The sequence below is a fragment of the Lepisosteus platostomus genome, chromosome 13, assembly GCF_059453375.1.
Source record: "Lepisosteus platostomus isolate fLepPlt1 chromosome 13, fLepPlt1.hap1, whole genome shotgun sequence".
NCBI classification, from domain to species: Eukaryota; Metazoa; Chordata; class Actinopteri; order Semionotiformes; family Lepisosteidae; genus Lepisosteus; species Lepisosteus platostomus.
This window is the reverse complement of record NC_142623.1, coordinates 10,826,149-10,833,693: the sequence shown is the minus strand read 5'-3', so window position 1 is coordinate 10,833,693 and position 7,545 is coordinate 10,826,149.

Below are 7,545 nucleotides of genomic sequence, written 5' to 3'. Positions count from 1 at the left end.
GCAGCTTTGTCTTTGATGGTTTATCCAATCTGTTTATGTGCACTGCCCCTCACAGCCTGTTAAAAGTGACTTGGAAGATCAAGCCAGGAAGAAATGCAGTTAAATAGAAAAGGATCAAGATCGGAAAGTGCTGTGCTGCATTTGCACGTCCCTCAGCTACTTAGATTAAATTTTCATCACAAAGTAATCACATTTAGGAGGTGACGGACTTCATCCACCACCCACCGGAGCGACACACAGCAGCCTGCATAGCAGAAGATCTGCATAGCAGATCAGGGGAGTCAATTCACAATTGAATTAAAGGAGAATATTAGGGAGGCCATATCACACAAGCACAGAGTGGACTTTAACCAGGGTGCCAGGTTAACACCCCTACAGTTGTGAATAGTACTCAAGAGGTGCTCAGTGGGGTGTGTTTCTACTGGGGAAATTCCAACAGCCCAAACTCCACTCTGAGCAAAAAAGCCTTAACTGGTTGTGATTTTAGAGCAGGGAAAAGGGGGAAACAGCAATGGCTAACCACCGTCTGCTCATTTTTCAAGATGCAGAAAAACCTCCTCCTTCAAATCCAGTCCCTGGTGTTTGCGAGGCCTACCTCAGCCCCAAGAGTCAGGCCTTGAGCAGCAAAGACATGTGAAAGCTCTCTGAGGGGAAGGCTGAACATCTTACCATAAACAAGTTGTAAAAGATTAAAACAGCCCCTGTTGTTATTCCAGTGGACACACACGAGCTAAAAGAGGTGCCAAAGACGTGTGTTGAGAAGGAAAATGATTCAGAACTCCTCCTTCATACTGTAGGTCCCCACCTATAGTCTAACAAAAACCAGAGTGAAATCAGTTTCTTTGTCGTACAATCTATGAACACCACTCCCAAAATTAAACTCCATGCATTATATTTCTTGTTTGTATTAAATGTGCAAGATGTGAAGAAAAGGGACAGACAGGGCAGACACAGACACAAACATACTCACAGCATTGCCTATTTTCCTAGAAGCCTATTAACTTACCAGTATGTATCTGGAGGAAACCTGAGCACCCAGAGGAAACCCACACAAACATGAGAAGAACATAACTCTAAACAGACAGTTCTAGACACCCCAGGTCTAGAATTGAACCCAAGGCCCCATCTCTGAAGGCAACAATGCCAACTACTGTGCCACTGTGCCATCCTTAAGAAGACTAATCAGGAGTTATTTAGTCACATAAAACCATTGTGTAGATACAGAAATTTCTTAATTGTACAAGTAGCACTGGACCACAAGTGTTCATCATGAAAAGCCTAATGTGCACTGAGGTACACTCTATTAATAGAGAACAACATAGTACAATCTACAGTTCTCTCACTGAGGAGTGTCAATACAGTTTTGTGGCCCCATGAGGCATGGAGGTTGCTCTTTTTTTATGGTATTATCTCAAAATGAAACTAGCAGTGACCTGCACAACTTATGGTCAGCAACTGTCTGTAATTTTGTCTGTAAATAAAGTTATTCATCCAGTGTCTTCCAAATTGAGGTCAACAGGGGCTCTTTGCCAAGAGGGAATATCCATTAGGAGCCATTAAAATGAGGGAATTGAAATGGATAATGAGACCATTTTTTCTGTAAAACATTCTAATCCGCCCTTACAGATGTCTTTACTGCTAATCCAGCTCAGGAGACAGTGCCTAGTTAAATCCATGGATTTATATTGAAATTCTGGTGTAGGTATATGTGTGTCGGATATGGGAGGGGGTATTTTACACAGGACTCCAGTGTGTCTATTGCATCTGGATTCCAGTTTTTCCAAAGACCGGAGTTTTCGTTTGCTCACAAGTGCTGGTGTGTTTTGCCCAATGTATTACAGCTGTCCAACACCAGAGAACGAAGTCAGCACGATCTCTGGCTTGTCGGAGAACAAACCTATTTTACAGGTACAGTACACCTTTGTAAAAAAAAGTTTGATTAAAATTTGAAAAGTGTCAGATCAAGGCAAAAAATTATCAAGAGAGCTCACAAAAAGGGGAAGTACAGCAATTAAAAACAAAATACAAAGATTAACAAGATATTTCGGCAGTCCTTAAAAACCCCACATTTTATCGCATGTTATGAAAGTAACACAACATCATGTATTTCTTCTTAGGTTTTGCCACAAGGTTGATAACTTTCCTTACACCTGACCACAGACACCCCATGGCCACCAACAATTTCACAATTCCGCCTCTGTTACTGCAGGCCAACATATTGTCTTTCCAGTTTACGGGACAAAGTTTAGAAATACAGTTGAACTTCAAGTTGTCTTCAGGCCATGAGCATGACTATGCTGAGACATATTCCCACAGATATTAGGAAGTGTTATTGGATTTTAACCACTTTACTGAGGTGCCCAGCTCTGACTACAAAAACATTTTTACTAAACATTAAAATGTCCTTTTAAAGGTGCTTTTAAATATTTTAGATCAACGGCGAAGGGCTGTAGACAAGGAGCCCCTTTATGCATCATTATCCATTTATTCCATTTAATAATGCATAAGCAGTAATTACAATGTACATCATTAGCAGTCCTTTCTGTCTTATTGGAAAAATAGCTCAATATTATCCAAGGACCTGAGTCAGAAAGGTTCGCATGACCACAGTGCACCATGCTTTCCAGGAGGTGTTACACATTGGCCCCTACTACTCAACAACATTTTCTTTAGTTTAAGTTATTGGTAAATTGAATTGACTGCACCCAACTACCCCTCCACAAAATCAATGCTATTGATTCCAGCATGAAAATCTGCCATCTCCTTAAGAACATCCCTGAGTCAGCACATGAAGACCCAAGATGGTCATGTTAACCTGGGATCCATACACACAAAATTCACATTTGAGGAATATCTGCTGAAAGATTGGTGACTAAAAGCTGGTTGTTTGGCATAAGAATATCCATTAGTCAGATCTAAATTTACCTTTTTTGTCTTCTCTTGTAACAGTTTGCTTAGATTTCTTTCTGCTCTATTAGAATGCAGGATTTTAAAAATAAACTAGACAAAAAGAGGAAGACATTCAGCTTAGCTTTCCACCCACACACTACCAATATGAGCTCATCATGACCGGTCCTGAAATAATGGCACATCAACAAACGTGGGAGAGTGGACCGTGTAATAAAATTATGTGCAAATCCATAATTATTTCTCATCGCTTTCTTTCATCTTAGAAGGAAGGTATTTCTTAAGGCTTGCGGCTTTTTAGTATTCCCATCATTCTGGCAAAGCAGAATTTTGAATCATCAATAATTTTTAGGACACTGAATCATCATCAGACGAATCTGAATCATTTTTCATGTCTCATATTATGGTATCAAACCTAACATAAGCACACGGGGGAGAATGAGGAAATGCAGATAGGCTCCTCTGACCTGTGCACCTTTATGCCTTTCCTCTCTGAACATGATCTAAGCATCACAAACATGTAGAGTAGTTTCAGACCCCACTGGAAAAGATGAGTGTCTCTCTCTAGCACCGCAAACGTGCTGGTGCTGAGGTGGACACAGCCAGACCGCTGGCTGACTATTCCCAACCTGTCCTGGAAGGTACCTGGCCAATTGTGTGCTTCCACTTGGGGAATTCGGGTCACAGTTGTCTAATAATATGCCGTAGATTTGAACCTGGGATCATAATCACTAAAGTGTCTAAAGGATGGTTGTTTGACCATTACAATATCCGTTAGTCAGATCTAACTTTACTTTTTTTTTTGTCTTCTCTTGTTCTATCAGAACAGGATTTTAAAAATAAACTAGTAACTGCAGTTACTAGATTAGACTACATCGACCAGCATTTTGGGGAGTGCCTTTCCTGGTTGAGTCACACAGGAGGCCCCAGACTGTCTCATCTTAAGATAATTTCCAGTTTCAATAAATAGAACAAGTCATCTCATACCCCTGGGTCTGAGAGGTAGATTTTATTTCAATGCATAGAACTGCACAGCATTAACGGGAATCTGGCAGTTAAGAAATCAATATATATATAAAAATGTGAGTGAAGGTAATAATATCTAAGTGTCCTTAAGTGCCTGAACTGAAGTTTCCTATCAAATTGGACTAGGAGATTACAACAGCAGAACTTATCCTAAAGACCAATTAAAAAATTGAATCTAAACTTTTTGGCATTACAATCTTTCAATTTTTGATTCCCTTTGCAACCCATCTCCATTCTTCTCAGGACTAGTCTCTTAGAAAAGCAGTGCTAAGACCTGGTGATGAAAGATCTTTGGAAAACAGTCTTGCCTCGCAGGTGTGAAACAGATACCAAACATTAAAAATGAATTCCTGAAAAAGTGTTCCCAGAAGGACACTAAACCAGGGAAGGGACTTCAGCACTTCTGGCCCTTGTAACTTCCTGCAGAACAACAGACATGGTCTTATTGCCAGCCCCTCACTGCATGCCAAGCAGTTTGTGTGTTTCTAGTCTATTTTAAGGATGTATAAGCACTGGTAGGCTGAAACACCTACTATGGAATAGGAAATGTAGAGTTTATCTAAGCTTGTTGGCGTATTTCTTTTCTGTGAAGCATAATTATTTAATTACCAATGGATAGAATGCAAAACTGTAACATTTATGTTTTTTTTTATCCACACAGCAGCGATTATAATTCTACTACTGCGTGATTTTGTTGTGGTTATAAAACAGGGTGGTGGTTAGTGCTGCTGGCTCACACCTCCTGTGCTCAGATCTAGTCTTGGGTATCTCTATCTGCCCAGAGTCCGCATGTTCTCCTAGTGTTTGCAATTTTTCTTCAGTTTTATCCGGGCAATTCAGTTTCCTACCACTCTTAAGGACAGATAGATTTTGATTGGTCACCATAAAGCAGCAGTTGTCAGTCCTGGTGCAGAAGGATCCTGTATCTGCTTACTTTTGATCCAAGTGGACCCTTAATCACTGGTGCCTATTACTGATCTGACTTTCTGCCCTCAGTCCTTGGTTTAAAAAATACCATAAAGAGCATTATTTCCAACAAAAACAGGGCACAGAACTCTACACAGCCTCTCTTTATTTTGCTAATAAGAATTTGTACCCTTATTGCTGGCTAAACATCAATCACACTTTAGGTGATCAACTCAAGATGAACAGACAAAGGTGGAAATGACTTTGTATCTGTAAAGCAGTGTCTCCCCTTCAGCTTAAGTCCAACTGGTAATGTTTTAGCTAGCTAACCATCTGACCGAGTATAACCAATTAGAAATCTCATTGATGTTCTTAAGAACAGGAAAGAATTTTCAAAAAGCCCTCAAATTGAAATAAATTGACTCAATTGGTAATGATGCCTAAAGTCACAGGGGTCCTCCAGAAGCAGGACTGAGACCCACTCCTGTCCAGTCTTGCCTCCAGTGACCCTGCAATTCTCATCCAGGCAGCGTGCAATTTGTGCTCTCAGTATAGCCATATGTATTATATCCCTGGCACAGCCTTCATCCTACTGTGACCCTCAAGATATGAACCAGCTTTCTGGTTCAAACAGGGAACTTGCCAGCTGAGCTAAGGGAGACCTCCCCCAGCCCAGGCGGCTTAGATCCCTGTTATATGCAGGGGTATATTCGTTACAAAAGGAATCCTGCAATCTGTCTCTGAAGCCCTCTAGGCATTTGGTTCCTCAAACCAAACAAAATTTGAGCCTAAAACCATTGACAAAATTCTTCTTCTTCAAAAATGTGTTTACTAAAGTTAAATTTTCAATCAGCTACAAACATGCTAGAAAATGATATTGAAAGGAGAATTCATTTCAGGCTAGTATAGGGTGTGGGTTACAAGAACCATTAAATGTTCTCTCCAGTTATACATGTAGTTGCACATTACATAAAAAAATGAAGAGAGTTTAGAACAGGTTTTCTTTTCATCTAAATGTTTTTGAGCACAACCACAAAAGCGGTGCATTATTCAACATCTACATCCAAAAGTGTCCTAAACAAAAGTTGCAGATAAGAGCAAATTACAGCTCTTCCTAAAGTCCCCTTGGGACCCAAAATGCATTACTGAGCGCAAAAAAGGTCTACGTTTTGTGGGAATGCTAACCCTAACCCTAGCTGGGTTTTCAACAAAGCAATCCTACAATCGTTCCCTGAAGCCCTCTAGTCATCAGATTTCATAATGTTCCTGAAACCAAAAATAAACGCGCCTAAAACCATCAAACTCTTGGAAATTCTTCATATTTTGTCTTCTTTAGACAAGCTTTCAATCAAATGAAAAATGATAGTGATAATGAACTATGAAATGTTGACTGCAGTTATACAGTCACTTTTTCACACAGGGCCATGTAGGTTTGGATTTTTTTTTCCTTTTAAAAACTGCATTTTGTGTTTACTTGTGTTATCTTTGTCTAATAATATCAATTTTTTGATGATCTGAAACATTTCAGTGTGACAAACATGCAAAAAAAAAAGAAATCAGGAAGGGGGCAAACACTTTTTCACACCACTGTACATGTAGTTGTACATTAAATGACAACATTAAGAGAGTTTACCAAGTAGAACAGTTTTTCCTACAACTTTTCATCTGACTCAGATTTGAAATGAAATTACTGAAGGCTGCAATATACAGTACTTGCCCAAGAGAGAGCTGCTCAAAATACTCAAGGGCAACCAACTTCTGACCTACATGCACAACCAGTCAGATACAGGTTGCAGCTGTGTGGCAATATTATGGTACAGTAGGTTTATCAATAGGACATTAAGTGACAATTTAAATTTTCTTTCCTTCTTACTTTTGGTTAATTGACAGTGTTCCTTCCACCCCTCAATGACTTCAATCAAATTACTGCATTGCAAACACAGTAAAACTCTGGAGATTTCTACGAAAGAAGCCGACAGGTATTGCATCATGCCATTTCACACCCTCATCTTCTGTAGTGTGAACAGAGTGGAGGCTCAGTATTCCACAGGGTCCTTTCTCCCAGGAGAGTCACTATATGGCAGAATAGGCACACAGTTGCCACAGAAGGGTTTTTCTCTTATCATCTCTGGGCTTTTCATACATTATTGAGTCCCATACCAGTGGGAGTCACAAGGATGAGGAATGGAAATAGAAAGGCTTTCTGACTTATACTGGTAGAAAATACATCATATCTGAAATATTCATGTTGTCTATTTGGGGAAACCAGCCTCGTTCATTTTTAAACTTTCCTTTTGATGTTTTTCTCCCATGAATAATAAATAAGGCCATGGTGAGTAATGATTGTGCTGTTGTAGCTTTACAGTTAATTTCACAGAAACTGCATTCTGTGCTCTTCGGAGTTTCTTCCCTTTTTTCCCCCATGATCATTCCTGTCCTCCCAGCTCTTACACTGCGAGTTGCAGACTGCATCACAGAGGAGAACAGTGGAGGTTGTCCATCACATTGCTATGGAGGGTATCTATGACAGTGGAGGTACCTGCCATGATGGACAGCAAAGTCTCCTTGCACAGTATTTTATTCAGCAACATCCCATGATCCCACTACACAAAGACCTACCCTATAACAACCCATCACCAAGTCCCTCCACATACCATCCATCCATTGTCTACTGGCTTTACCCTGTAGAGGGGCGAAGGGGAGCCA